Source organism: Humulus lupulus, chromosome 2, assembly GCF_963169125.1.
Source record: "Humulus lupulus chromosome 2, drHumLupu1.1, whole genome shotgun sequence".
Taxonomy (NCBI): Eukaryota; Viridiplantae; Streptophyta; class Magnoliopsida; order Rosales; family Cannabaceae; genus Humulus; species Humulus lupulus.
In genome coordinates, this window is record NC_084794.1 from 110,958,034 (window position 1) to 110,974,149 (window position 16,116).

The 16,116-nt window shown below is 40.3% G+C and overlaps 1 non-coding gene across 1 annotated transcript; it reads right to left on the reverse strand.

The window, feature by feature from the left end:
- Positions 1 to 7,918: 7,918 nt before the first annotated feature.
- On the reverse strand, positions 7,919 to 8,025 carry LOC133820088 (small nucleolar RNA R71). Its single transcript, XR_009886522.1, has one exon. It is a non-coding gene; the product is annotated as a small nucleolar RNA R71 (small nucleolar RNA).
- Positions 8,026 to 16,116: the final 8,091 nt, after the last annotated feature.

A 16,116-nucleotide genomic window follows, 5' to 3' on the forward strand; every position in this document is an offset into this window, starting at 1 on the left:
GACACTACACAACTCTTAGCTAATCCAGCTAAAGCTTTCCATTCAATCTTTCCTATCTGTGGCTCACTTAACCATCTTTCCTTTTTATCTTCCCTGAGATGATAATCTCAAACATAAATCTGGCCGCCTGGCCCTCCAGAAACTCTACTCTAGTTCTGGTCAGATCCTTTAACCAACATATTGCTTAGGCAATTACTTTTCTCTGTCACTGAGATGTCATAACAACCCACAAACTAATTCTAATTTGCAAGAAGACTCAGAACTCCTTCCCCAAGGCACCTGTAATATCCTTACCACCCAAGGACACTCCAGCCCCTAAGGCATTCTTCAATCTTGGCAAATCTCTGTAGAGAAAATATCACAATACCATCATTCAAGACGATCATAAATCCCATTCAAATAAACCTTTGAATGCTCTATTCATTTGATTCACAAACACTTGGCATTAAACAATTTCCCCAAATCATACTCAGCACTCTCCGTGCTCTTATCTAATATAAACACGATCTTTTATATTACTTCCTCTCTAATCTCTAACTGGTCCTAACCAGATCCAAGATCCACCATAGAGAATTCCATCTTATTCAATAACTAAACCTTTAATTCTTACAACTCCGCTGAGCCACTCAAAACAGTGCTTACATCTGATTCCATCCCTGGCACTGATCCCATCACCATTCTTGTCTCCTTTCATATAAAAGAAACCCTGGCAAACCACCTGGAAACACATTCAAAATTCACAGACTAATCCAGTCTGTCCTAATTTCACTAGCACGATCTAAGTGGTACCCACCACACTAGCTAAGAGTTCTATGCATCTCCCTGCAATAAACTCTAGCTTTCACTACAGATTTCATAAACATACAGAACCATGCACCATGCCAACTAACACAAGGCTTCCCACTCTCAAGCCCAAGAGTTACTATACTTTCCTTGCCATTTAAGATTGCTCCATAATTACTTAACCAATCCATACCCTGGATCAAACCAAAGCCAGTCATAACCAGCTTTAACAAAGTCACTGATAAGTCTTTCCACAATAATTCACCTGATCACTTGAATTACTGATATAGTACCATTTTCCCATCACAACATAACCATGTGATCTACATACCAACTTTATACCTCTCTATATGCAACAAATAAAGGAACAACATGGCACCAAAACCAGTTAGCATAACTCAAAACTCAAAACTAGAAAACTGACCTGCCACCTCTGAGGAGCTAGTCTCGGTCTCAGACTCTGACTGCCTTGGAATAAACACTCGAGTTGGAATTGAGTTGTCTATCCCCTTTTGCTCAAGCTCTCTTAGCCTTGGGCAACCCTTTTTGAAATGCCCAACCATGCCACATGCGAAACATGCACTCGCTTGGCATTCTCCCAGATGACGCCTCTTGCACCGCGTGCATATTGGATGAGTTTTCCAGCTTTCATTCTTACTTTCTCCAATAGGTGGAGATACCACTATCTGAGCTCCGTGCTCCCTGTCACTCTTCTTCTCATCTTTTATGCTCTCAACAGCAAGAGCCTTCTCTACCACCTGAGCATAGGTAGAGACTTCATGCACTGGGGCAACTCTAATGCCCTGAGCTATTCCAGGATTCAATCCCTGAACAAACTTTTCCTTCTGAGCTATATCTGTGGGTACCATGTCAAAAGCAAACTTGGCCAACTCGTCAAATTTATTAACATACTCGGTTACTGTTGCCTTTCCCTGAACGAGAATCAGAAACTCATTCATCTTAGCAGTCTTAGTTGCATCACAGTAATACTTCTCATTAAACAGTTGCCTAAACTCTTTCCAATCCATCACACCTGTATCTCGTGTCTGGGACACTACCTCCCACCACGTCCGGGCATCATCCCGCAATACATATGTCTCACAGATCACCCTATCGTGACCTACCAGCCCCATACTGTCTAGAATGGAACTGATCATGCCTATCCATTGCTCAGCTCCGAATGGATCTAGGCCTCCCTCAAAGACTGGAGGGTAGTATTCAAGGCGTTAAATGATAGAGATCTCATTTTAGTAATTAAATTAGTTTACTGAAATATCATTTACAAGGAATTAAGTGTTTTAAGGATAAAATACAATGAGGGGTAAAATAGTATTTTAGTCCTATCTCATTGTAGACCATCTATAGAGGATTGAGTGACAATTATGGTTGTAACAATGGATAATTAATAGCGTATCTATATTTGTTATAGAGCGTTCTATGAATTCAAGAGTGCAATTCTAAGTCTATAGTGGAGTCACGAGGAATTAATAAGTTAGTAAATTTATTTGTTAGATTTATGATAACTTATTGGAGCTTGATTTCATAGGCCCATGGTCCCCGTTTTACATTGTATAAAATCATCTAGATAGTCTCAATTAATTGATTTAATTATCAATTAGAATTATCAAAGTTGACCAGGTCAATTTTGGATAGTGTCACAAAGTTATGTAATTTTTAGAAGAAAAGAGAAATTATGGCAGATTTATTAATTAAGATAAATTGGTATCTAAATTAATAAATAAGTTTAAATCAAAGTTCAAATTATAAATAATTAATTTGATAAAGGATTTAAATAATTATTTAATTAATTGAATCAATAGAAAATAATAAATGCCTTGTTTTTTAAGTCCAATGGGCTTATAATCAAATGGGAAATTTCACGGGCCAATAGCCCATGATAATTTCGACCTAGGGCTTTAAAATGGCTATTATTTTATTGATTTTTTTAATTAAATTAAATGGCCTAATTGAGTCTATAAAAGGAGTGCTTAAAGAGAAGTAAAAACATAAGTTTAATCACTGGTTTTCTGATAGTTTTAGATTCTCTCTAAACACAAGTCCTTTTCTAAGCCTCTTTGTTATTTTCTCTTCTTCTCTCTATATCTATCTCATGTGTTGAGAATTGCCCACACTAGTCTAGGTGATTCTAAGGATACATTGGAAGATTGTAAAGAAAATAGAAGATCGGTTCAGTTTCTTGATAATACTCTGCGACAGAGAGGATACAAGAGTTAGAGAAACTGAAGGAAGGACTGTTTCATTCCGCTGTGTATACTGTAAGTATTCTATTTATTGTTTCTCTGTGAATTCAATTTTAGAAACATGTTTTAGGCTATCTCGTATTAATTTGTTTAATATTAGATATACATGAAAATAAATAAAGATCCTTTATAAGCTTTTTCCAACAGTTCATTCTCAGGGGCCCGAGCCATATTCATAATTATATTTAACAACCGGGACAAGCCCTAATCACATATATCACGTATTGGAAGTTGTTTTCTTACCTTAGGTCCAAGTGCAACATATAATAAGAACGACCCTCGAGCACGATCCCCGTTCCGAGCTCCTAGCGGTAACCTAGTCACAACCATAATATATAATTCCATCAATAACGAACGAATAAAGGCTTCCGGATCGAGTCCTATCCTTCGAGACGTTGAATTCTACTAAGTCGGGTAGTAGAATCGATCCAGATCCCTTAGGTTTGAGTTCCCACACTCAAGACCTTCCCAGGGCTCTGAAGCCCTTCAAGTGCCATGGCCCAAGGAAAAATAGTCACGGCCCACCCCAAGTCAGAGAGTCCAGGGGCTCTCTTCTGGACACACGCACCGCGACGCGCCCTTACAAGCGCTGCGACTCAAAATGGAGATTCAGCACCTCCTTCTCCCATCGTTCATGAGAGCCATAATGCCCCAAGAACATGGCCGCCACTCGACATTAAAACCCAGTTTTTCCCCTTGTTTTTTCAAGCAAAATCTCACCAAAAAAAACCCAACCAAACATAGCTAGAACCTAAAAGCAAAGTTCCCAATCAACTCAACATTTCAACACAAACAAAACCCAAGCTTAAACTTGACCAACACCCTACCAATTCTCCAAATTCATATTTGAGTTTTCAAAACTCTAAAACTTAGCTAAAACTAGAGAAAACATATAGTATTAGGGCTAGAAATTGATACCTCTGCTACCCAAAACAATGCTAAGCCTTTCCCCGAGCAATCCCAAGCCTAAGCTAACTTTGATTCCCCTTAGATTGCAAGAAATTCCAAGGAATTGAGAGAAAGAGAGTGTACACGAGTGAGAGAGAGTTTGGGAGAGCTGAGAGTGTTTTATATTTGTTCCTGTTTTGTGTGGCTTATTTAGGGTTCAAGTAATTTTTAAGCAAATACCGAGGCTCGGGGTACCAAAAACGTCCCCTAGGGTAAAATGGTCAAAATTCCCAACATTCCTTCCTAATCTCACTAACTTTGAATATATCCTCAAATATTTATTTCCATTACTTGATATCCTAGTAATGTACTAAATATCCAAAATACCCCTTGACTCACCCCGAGTCAAGTATTTGGTCCCATTGTAACTTTCTCTCTAACTTGCTCCCTAGGATCGCCTCGTGCCGAGTAACCCAAATATATCCACATAATAATGTGGTCTCACACATATATCACATATATTCCAAATATACCCGTAACAGGCGAAATTACGAAAATTGGCCTTCTAATAAGAAACGGGCCCATATACATGCACATCTAGTCATATTATAATACAACTCACGTAATCATATAATGATACACATATATATCACATAAACACATATTTCATAATTAAATCATACATATTCAAATAATTCTCCCTAATTTTCCATCCTGACCCCCTAATCAAGACCCTAAGCCTTATTAGATAATTTGGGGCATTACAACTACCCCCTCCTTACAGGAATTTCATCCTCAAGATTTCACTTGAACAACTCGAGATACTGATCCCGCATATCTGACTCTAGCTCCCAGGTTGCTTCCTCGACCTTGTTGTTCCTCCATAATGCTTTAACCAAAGGTATAGTCTTGTTCCTCAAGACCTTGTCCTTCTTGTCTAAAATATGAATTGGTTGCTCCTCATAGGATAAATCTGTCTTTAGTTCCAGATCCTCGTAACTCAACGCATAAGTCTCATCTGATACATACCTCCTCAACATGGAAATATGAAATACGTTGTGCACACTAGACAGTACTGGGGGTAAGGCCAACCTATAGGCCACCTAACCTATCCTTTCCTGGATCTCAAATGGCCCTACAATCCTAGGGCTCAACTTGCCCTTCTTCCCAAATCTCTTCACCCCTCTCAGTGGTGAAACCCTAAGTAAGACATAGTCTCCTACTTGGAACTCCATGTTCCTCCACTTTGGGTCCGAATAAATTTTTTGTCTACTCTGAGACTCGAGCATCCGAGCTTTAATCTTTTCAATAGCCTCAGTGGTCCTCTGAACTGCCTTAGAACCCAAATATTTCCTCTAACCCATATCATCCTAGTGAATGAGAGATCTACACTTCCTACCATACAACATCTCATAAGGTGCCACTCCAATAATTGACTGGTAGTTGTTATTATAGGAAAATTCTAGCAGAGGAAAATATTTATTCCAGGACCCTTCAAGGTTCAATACACATGCTCTCAGCATGTCCTCCAACATCTGGATAGTCCTCTCAGACTGACCATCAGTCTGAGGATGATAAGTTGTACTGAACTTTAGCTGTGTACCCATCACCTTCTATAAACTTTCCCAAAACTTGGAAGTAAAGATAGGGTCCCTATCTGACACGATAGAGCTTAGATTCCCATGAAGGCGCACTATCTCTCTCACATAGAGATTTGCATACTGGTCAACTATGCAGTTTGTCCTCACTGGTAAAAAGTAAGCTGACTTTGTATACTAGTCCACGATGACCCATACTGAATAATGCTGTCCCATTGTTCGGGGCAATCCCACCATGAAATCAATTGTTATGTCCTCCCACTTCCACTCTGGGATACCCAGAGGCTGTAATAGCCTTGCTGGTTGATGACTCTAGTTTTGTGTTGTTTTTAAGTCATGTTTTAGGTAGTTTTTGTTATTCTTTTTAGTTGTTTAGTGCAGTATTATGCTTTGTTTTTGCTTGTTTACATGTTTTAGCTTTCAAATAAAGGAAAAGAGCAATTGGAGCAAATTGGTGAAAAAGATGACAAAAATCTAGCTTTTTGGTGTTGTTTTCGTATTAGGATGGATCTTTGAGTCATTTAACAACTTCAGTGAATTTTTGGACTTAGAGATGTAAAATTTAGGAAAGTTCTTAAGGGCTGTGACACTGGAGTGCTGAGTCGCAGCTAGGTCCAAGGCAGAAAGCTTGTTATTTTTTCAAGGGTCTACATGGGCTACAACGCAGGGATGAAGAGCCGCGGCGCTGAAGGCTTTGTCTACCCAGAAATTGACCCAGAGCCATGGCGCTGAAAAGGTTGGGCCGTGACCCGCCTGACATCCACAATAAGCCCAAATTGACACGGGCCGCGACACTTGAAGTGCTGGGCCGTGACCCACATTGCTTTTGATGAAAAAAAATTAGGTTTTAATCCTAATTTTGAAAGGAGAGAGGTAGACAAAAAGGAGGACGAAAATTAGAATTAGAGAACACCTCGGAGAGCATCTCAATTTGTTCTAAATAGATCTTTTTATATTTTCTTTCATTCTTATGTTTAGCTTAAATGCTTTGATATTTTGAGAATGATGTTGAACTAAATCTTTTATTAGGGTTTTTAATGGATTCACTTGAACACCTATTATGAGATAAAGCAATGTTAATCTTCTTCTTCATCTATTGAGTTTGTTTTAATCTGTTTTTATTGCATAAGATATGATTTACCATCTATTTTCATTAACTGTTTGTGTTTCAATCAAAATTCTATAAGGTGAGATTTAAAAAAGATTTGATTGAATCAACACAAATTTAATCTAGAACGAAAGTATCAACATTATGTGTAGCATCTAGGTTGTGTATTCATTGCCTCTTGATTGTTGAATTTATCATAGAAATATAGAAAATTCATACTTAGGTTGAGTTTTATAATTCCTAATCCGATTATAAAATGCATTTTTCCAACTTGCTACTTTAATAAGAAGAAGAATTGTTGATATTGCGTTAGTGATTGGTAGGAAGGAGAGTTGATGAAATTAAAGTCCCTAATTATTTTATCTCTTGAAACATATTCTTGTTTATTCCGTTACTAGTTTGCATTATTTTAAATAACGTTATTTTAATTATCAAAGTACAAAACCAATTTTCTTTACCCAAATAGAAACCAAGAATTAATTATTCGGTAATTGATAATTCAGTCCTTGTGGGACGATACTTGGTTTTACCAAGAAATTTATTACGAATTGCGATTGTGTATAGTTGCATAGCATAAAAATTCGCAACAAGTTTTTGGCGTCGTTGCCGGGGACTGAAATTATCAATATCAAAGTAGTTAATTTTATTTCTAATTTGGTTGTTCTTTGAATTGTTTCTAACTTGTTTTGCGTGCATTCTTGACCATTTTTTCAAGTAGTCCTGTTATGCATAGCAGAAGAGGAGCAGATAGCCTTGTTCATATTAATCCTAAGATGGAGAAAACGTGTAGGCAGAATCGTAGAAACAAGAAAGCTATTGGTCATACTTTGGTTATGGAAACTCCTTGAAACAATGATGGGTTGAATGGAGGGGTGCCAGAAGTGGCTCAAGGACGAGCTCAGAATCCCGTTGTGAAAAGCTTATTGGATTATGTTCTCCCTACTGTTATGGGAGTGCAAACATGTATAAGACCACTGATTGAGGAGGCTAATAACTTTGAGATTAAGCCAGCGATTTTACAAAATGGTGCAATCCACCGTGCAATTTGGTGGCTTACCTTCAGAAGACCCTCACATGCACTTAGCTAACTTTCTGGAGCTATGTGCAATGTTCATGTATAATGGGGTGAGCGACGATGCAATTAGGTTGAGCTATTCCCAGTTTCATTGCGAGATAGAGCTAAAAGTTTGTTGAACACCCTTCAATCCAATTCTATAGTTACTTGTGAGGATTTGGCTCATAAATTTCTTGCTATATTCTTTCCTCCATCAAAGGCTGCTAAATTAAGGGGGGAGATCAATAATTTTTACCAGCTTGAGGGGGAATCTTTATATGAATCTTTGGAGAGGTTCAAGGAACTGTTGAGAAGGTTTCCTCATCACGACATTGAAAAGTGGATGTTGGTCCACAGTTTTACAATGGATTGCGCGGTACTACTCGCACCATAATTGATGTCGTAGCTAGAGGGGAATTTATGAGTAAAAATGCCAACAAGGCATTTGAATTGTTGGAAGATATGGCTACTGTTGACTTCCTTTTTCGCTATCAACCTAAAGATGAGAGATTAAAGAAAGGAACAAATAAGAACACAATAATTTTTCCGTGGTTTAGGCTATAAAAGAGCCCTAGTCCACGAGTCTTTGGTATTAAGGAGATTGGAAGCTTGTTAGGGCAAGCTCCAATGGAGTTTTCTCATGCAGGGTTTATATTGCTATGAGTACATGGCTTTCTCTCTCTCTCTCTAAAATTCCAACCCTTTATAGAGATACCCAAGCCCTATTTATAGAGGCTGAGTGATTAATGGTAATCATCTCCCATTAATGTTAGGGTATTCATGTTAATTTAATACACAAAGGGTTGTGTTACAATAAATACTATGGCCCACACGAATTTTGCGGGGCCCATTGCAGAAATCCACACACCAACTTTATGGGGAACATATCTGCATCCATCGTGGTGCGGTGCATGTTTACCCGTATCAGACGGTGTTGTGGGAAATGTCGATTATCGAGTGTACGAACTCGACACCTCTAATCGAGGATCACCAAAAGTTGTCAGATGATCATCTTGAGATCCACACCTGTAGTAGATCGATACCTGGCAATACTCTTGGGCCCGAGGACCAGAATCCTAATTTGGAGAAAGGGCAAGTTAGAAGGGTCCCTCAGGGTGTAACATCACTTGGAGACTTCTTCTCCCCAATGGAAGACCTCGGGTCATGAGCTCACACGGTTATCCACACCTCGGAGGCTGACTTGGAACGTTGTCTCAATGGGAGACACCCTCGCCTGAGAGAAGGCTCCGGGACATAACCCCACCTGGAAGCATTCTTTTCTTGACCAAATCTAAAATACATTAATGAACTCGCATCCTGAGGAATCCATGTCCTGTCGTTAATTACTCCCAATTGCCACATGTTGGATGGTCAAAATACGGACAACATTTACCCCCCCAAGTTTTCACTCGTCCTCGGACAGTGGAGACTTAGATCGGGGAGTAATTCAATAAGGTCTTTGGGAGGTGACGTTTGGGCTACTTCTGACTTCTCTGAAAAGTTTAAGCAACATGTTGAATCCCTATTACTGGTCCCATCAATCCATGCAATTAATGAGAAGTCGATTCCACTACTCAAAATGTCCACTCCGTACTCTAGGCGTATTGTCGCTCCATACCCAAGATGTCGTTTCCCAAGGCCATGCCTTTTTGAATTTGGCCGTTGGATTTTCTTGAGTGCTTACGTCTTAGGTAATCTGACGGTTGGGGTGTAGATGATTCTGTCAGTGTTCAAAAGTTCAGGTGGTGTTCTTTGGTGTTGAATTTTCAGTGCCATGGACATCCCAAGCCTCTAGAGATTCTTTCTTCTCCTTCCTAAGCAGTAGTCTTAGGGATTCTCGCTTTGACCCATCTTTCTTCGGGACAAGGCACTAACTGCTTAGTTTGTTGTTTCAGATGTCCGAGGAGCTTCACCAACTACATCAACAGGGATTTTACACTTTCGATGCCGAGATCCTCCAAATAGCCCGAGAAGCGGGGAAGCACCCCGAGAAGGGGAAACAAGTGGCTGGTTGCAGCCAAGACCTTTTAGTACGAGAGAGCTCTGACCCGGTGGAGACGAGACCTTGCAGATTTGGCCTCTCAAAGGAAGAGGCCAATGCAGGTCTGATGCCATCGGACACCCCCTACCCTGCCATAGGATTCGAGGCCGAAGATATCTAGAGAAAACTACAGCACCGAGGTGCCTTGCAGAAGATCCTTGAAATATAAGGGGTGGATGATGGCGAGATGCTAGTGCACTTATCTCGGGAGGAAGAGAGGGCGCACAAGAGTGTTCACGGGCTCAGGCCCTGGAGCGCCTCCTATCTCCAAGCTGGTGCAACTCTGCCACTACACCAGTACTATCTTGACTTCCTCAAATTCATCGGCATAGCTCCCTTCCAGTTGTCCCCAAATGGATATCGGGTAATCGTAGGGCTCTACATCTTGTACAAGAGGAAAAATTGGCCCACCCCATCCCTCGCTGAAATATTGTACGTCTACAGCTTTTGGCAATGCTCAAAGAAGGGGAAAAATGTGGATACTACACCCTGATAAAGCATACAGTTCCAGGGAGAGGCTACAGAGCTCTGAGCAGCAATGAATATGACACTCGGGCCTACAAGGACCAATTCTTCTGGGCGGATGCATTCCCGATGAGGACCAATCCTACCCTACTCCTAGACTTTACTACAGTTGGTAAGCATTTTTTTCCTCGCGTAATTTCATATGATAGTATTTAGCTTGCAACTTATTGTAACGTCCCAAAATGACCTAATAAGGCTTAGTGCCTTGATTAAGGGGTTAGGATGGAAATATATGGAGTTATGTGTTTATTTGATATATTTGATTGTGATTATGTGAGTTATATGATAATATAACTAGTGGTGCATGTTTAGGGGTATTAAATATGCATGTGGGCCCGTTTTTTATTAGAAGGGAAACTTTCGTAATTTGGCCCGTTATGGACATAATTGTATATACATATATGTGATATATGTGTGAGACCACATTATTGTGTGGGTTTATTGAGTTACTTGGCACGAGACGATCCTAGGGAGAAAGTTAGTGGGAAAGTCACAACGGGACCCAATACCCAACTCAGGGCGAGTAAAGGGGTATTTTTGGTATTTGGCATTTAATTGGGTTATCGGGTAATGGGAATGAATAATTGGGGATATATTTGGAGTTAGTGAGTTTAGGAGGGAACACTGGGGAATTTGACCATTTTGCCCTCGGGGATGTTTTTGGTACCCCGAGCCTCGGGATTAACTTAAGTGGAACTTAGCCTTAGGAAACAAAAAGAAACACTCAGAAAGGTACCACTGGCTAACTCACACACACACTCTCTCTCACTCACTTTCTCTCCAAAGCTTCATTAAACTAGTCTTTGAAGAATTAAGTAGGATTTTGGCTAGAAACCAAAAAATTGAAGGCTTGGGATTGGGATTTGGATAGCTTGTGGCTAGGGGATCATCATTCACAGCTAAGGTAACAATCTAATCCCTGTATTCAACTGATTTATGTAAAATTTGCAGCTATTTTGAGGTGTTCTTGAACCTTCTAGCTCAAGAATTGAAATTGGTGTTTTGATGAGTGTAGTAACTAGATTTTTGTTGGGTTTTGCTACTGGGAAGATGTTAGAACTGTTGTCGTGATTAGATTATGGTTTTGGGGTGAAATTGGGATAGTTTAGGTTGGATTTGGTTGTTGAAAATTGACGAAAATTTAGGTTGGTAGGGCCAAGTCGCAGCTCTATTCTTGAGGGGCCGCGACTCAGCAGAACCCAGAGCCCAGGGAGGCCTCTGTTTGGGAGGCGTGTCGCGGCCCTCTTGGGCAGGTCATGGCCCGCATCCCTTTGGCTGAGGGAGAGGGCCTCGGGTTAGATGGGCGCGCTGTGATTCTCAAGAGCAGGTCGCGGCCCGCCTGGGCAGTTTTGGCCTTGGTGGGTTTTAATGACAGGAACCTTTTCCTTAGGGCTCGGGATCAATTCTACTACCCGATTTAGTGGAATTTGAGGCCCCGGAGGCTAGGACTCTGTCTGGAAGCCTTTATTTTCTTTTTATTGATGGAATCCTATATTATGGCTATGACTAGGTTATCGATAGGGGCTCGGAACCGGGATCATGCTCGAGGGTTGGCCTTATTTCACGCTATACTCGGACCTGAGGTAAGAAAACTGTACCCAATACATGTTATATGTGATCAGGGCTTGGCCCGATTGTTATCAATAATTATGATTAGGGCTTGGACCCCTGAGAACGTTTATGTTTAAGCTATTTTTTCACATGTTGATTGATCCTACTTGAATATTCTATACCTGCTTAAGTGTTTCATGTTTGTTGCATGGATTCCGTGGTTAGGGCCCGAGGCCCCGTTTAATAGGTATGATTAGTATTGTGAGTACGGTTACTCGATGGTGTTATGTGATTAACATGAATGCGTACTCGTTTTGTTGGGATATGCCTATTCATATTTGTTTCTGTATTGAAGTTTGAATACTTGAATTAGGGCAGGACTTATTAGTCAAGGACGACAAAAGCACGCAGCGCGCTGGTCAAAAGACTTAGGCCTAAATCAACAATTTACTATTACGCTGGCCAACTCTATGGTCATTGGAAAACCAAAGCTAAGGTGTTGGGCTAGCTCTAGTTAGTTACTCAGAGCTAAGGGCGAGGGCCCCAGGTGACTCTATGGTCACATAGCTAGGGCATAGGTCCCGGGGTTGGCTCTATGGTCAACTGTTCAGGGCAGTAGCCCCAAATTGGTTCAATGACCATTTGTTTGTAATTGAATGACTGTACGTGTAGGTTATTATTGTTGGACATGCTAGATAAGTATTTGGATATCTATATTTTCTATTTATGCACATGTAGAGTTTTCTTGCTGAGCCTTGGCTCACAGGTGCTTTGTGGTGCAGGTAAGTGGAAGGGAAAGCTTGACCAGCCATGAGTTGGAGAGCTTCGGAGGCGGCGTGTACATGTGCGGCAGCTTGACTTGAGGATATATCAGAGGAACTAGGGTCGTAGCCCTATTTTTGCCGCTTAGGTCGGCTGGATGTAATTTTTGATATACCTACACTTCTTTAAGAATTTGGTTGTAATATTTTGGGATCCCACGAATGTAAAAAACTTTTTAAATAAAAGTCAATGGTTTCTTTTGACCAAAATGTTTAACCCTAACCCTTGAAATTAACCATAGTTGCACATTTTAAGCCAAATGACTTGATTAGAAAGTTCAACACAATTTAAAGTACACAGTGTAACGATCCTTGATTAGGAGGATGTTACACTTATCCCCATCCGTGTCGTCTCAATCAGGTCTGTATCCCCACACCCTTATCGTTGACTCCTTCGACGAAAGGCTACGGGCGATGAACTCCATTCACGACGAGGAGTTAGAACTTCCCTTCCTCGTCACCGATGCCAGTATGGGCTGCTGCGGGCGACACAGAGCATAATCCTGGTGGTCTTAACCAAATTCCAACACTCGAAGTAATCTCAAAATGTGCTGAGGCTCGACACAGAGTATGTGATGGCCAAGGCGCAACATTAATATACACAGTGCCTTCGCAAGGAGCACGTGGAGAGCGTCCTCGCCATCAAGGAAGTTGCGGAGGCGAAGGAAGACAAAGAGCTCATGGAGGGGATTGAGTTGTCTTCCATGCCTTAAGGTAAATCTCCAATCATTCTTCATTATGCTAGGCATGTAGGGGAGGAAACTAGTCCTGACCATTCATCCTTCTCTCCCTTTCTTCTTGAATGCGGCCAAGTCTCGGGGCGTTGTTGGTTCGAGGAGGTCAATGTTTTGGTCAATGTTTTTTCAACTAAAATCACAAATAATTTACCAAACTAACAATTCATAACAAAAATAAAATCATTCTGCTTAAAAACTGTGTTGTTATATTCAATTTTTTCTTCATCAAAATTGAGTTTATAGTTCTATTTTAACTATTTTACAAAACATAGGGTCCAAAAAGTAATTTGTCAAAACACAAGGTCCAAACAGGTAATGGAAAAAAACACAGGGTCCAAAAATGTATAAACGCTATATTTTATAATTGAAAATATTAATTTTATATTTAATTTGTATTTAACTTTCAGGAAATAAATTGCATTTGGACATTAATAAAAAGTGAGAACAAAGAAATAGTTAAAATTGAAAAATAAAATGAAAGAAATGACATTTTTGAAGAAATTTGGCCCAATCTGAAGCCCCCAAGCCTAGGCCCATCCTCCTCCTTCCTCTCTCCCAGCGCCAGGTGGCGTGCCCCCCTCGTGCCACGCATCCTAGCCAGCAGCTGCCATGGCCCGCCTGTGACCCAGCCCTAGACCCACGCCCCATCTGGCGACCTGTGAACCTCCTTCTTCAGTTGCCCAAAGAACCAACCCAATCTGAAGGCCCAGCTCCTGCCTTCTCTTCCCCCAGCCAGCGCCCACGTGACGCCTCCCTATTGGTTGGGAATGGGTCAAAACCCTCTTCTGCCACCAGCCACCTTCAACCCATGTTTTGTGGGTATTGGGCCTTGCACATTACTATTCTGAGCTTCAAAGCTCATTTTTTTTGGTGTTTTAGAAAAAGGCATATTAACCATGCACCAAAATAACTAGGTTAATATTTGTAATAAGATTTTTTTTTCAAAATCATATTTTATTACAAATATTTCAAATTTATGTTGTAAACCCCAGTTTGTTGTTTAATTTCTTTTTAGTCCTTTTCCCCCTCTATAAATAGGGACTCTTTCTTCACAATTAGGATGAAATTTTGAGGGTAAAGAAACTATAGCAAAATTTCTACTCACTTTCTTCTCATATTTTCTTCTTAGAATTTTGTGAGAATCATGAGCATAATGGCCTAATCTTCCTAGGAAGGTTAGGGATGATTCCATATGCTAGTGATGTTATTTTGCTACTTTGAGTTACTTTGTTCTTAATGTAATGTATTTGAGTTATTTATGTTCTTTCATCCCCATCTCTATTTTGTTATCTTTATTTACTTGAGCTAATAGTATATAGGATTAGTCAGGCTCTTTCTATGTGCTTCTAATTAGTAAAAGTAATATTGATACATAATTTTATGTCTAATCTTTTATTACATTATTGCCCTTGGGTGTTTTGTCATTTTTAGATTTTTCATAAGATTAACATTGTGCTTTTAAAGTAAAGAACTTTATAACTCAAATAGACTTTTGTTAGAAAACAATATGGTCTTTAATGTTAGATTTTCCAAGTAAATGTTGGGATGTGAACTATTTACTTGTGCATTTTTGTAAATCAAGTAACCAAGTAACTAAACAAGCATATGGATGATTCTTGAAACCTTTCTATTTCTCAAACTCTTGATTACCCTTACTTTTATTTCACCTATCTCATTTTATCACTTCATCAAAAAGACAACACCAAAATCTCAAATCTCTTTTCATTTATATTTTTATTTATTTCATGTTACTAACCTTTTGTGTTATTTTTTACTAATCTTTTGGTTTTAGGTTACCTCATTGTGGATCGACCGCCCGATTTTACTACAACTACTACTTAGTGATAGTCACATTTTGGGTGTTAACAAGTTCTTACTTGCCCGTTCATCGAGGGAGGTCCTCGGACCACTAGATGTGGCGAGGCCATGGGAGCACTGATTGGGGTTTGTGAAGCAATAGATGGTATGGCTGTTCCTGCAGCGGGGAGTTATGCTTGACGCGCTCCGCCCTTAGCATATTGGTGAAGATGCCCCAACTTTATGAGGTTTTCGATCTCATCCTTGAGATGGCGACACTAATTGTTGTGGTACCCTATGTCGTTATGAAAACGATTAAACTTGCTGGGTTCTCGCGTTTGCCTGTCTCACTGGATGGGTTGTGGCTTTCGATAGTGAACATGATATTCCATGGCCACAAAGATATTCTCTCGGGAGTCTACCAAGTCAGTATACTCAGAGTATTGTGAGACATACTTCTCGCCAGAGGTAGTTCCCTACTCGGCTTGTGCGATTCCATTTCCCTTGGGCTTTCGGCCCTTGCCCTTGCCCCCACATCTACTGCTGCTGGGGATTCGACTGGGTGCAACAGATTGGGATGAAGCAACAACTCCAGTAATGAATATAGGCTGAAAAGCATTGTATCAAGTAGGCAGCTCTCCATATCCTGTTGGAGCCGCACTGAAACCAACGGTCAACACGACACTAAAAATTTTGGGTGGGACACTCAGACTGGACTGGACTACCCCCAAACCTGGTTGGATAAGAGTGTAAGGCAGATATTGGATCCCTGTAGCTATGGGGCCAATTGCGGTTGAAGCTGGGAAGTCGATGAGCCCTCCAAACACTCCAATATGGGCATCCTTCCAGTTGATATATTGAGCCTATTTGAAACTTTGTTATTTTCCTTTCCCTTAGATGTATCTAATGAGCATATGAAAAGTGATTGGGGGAAGATTTGCAATGGGGTTTA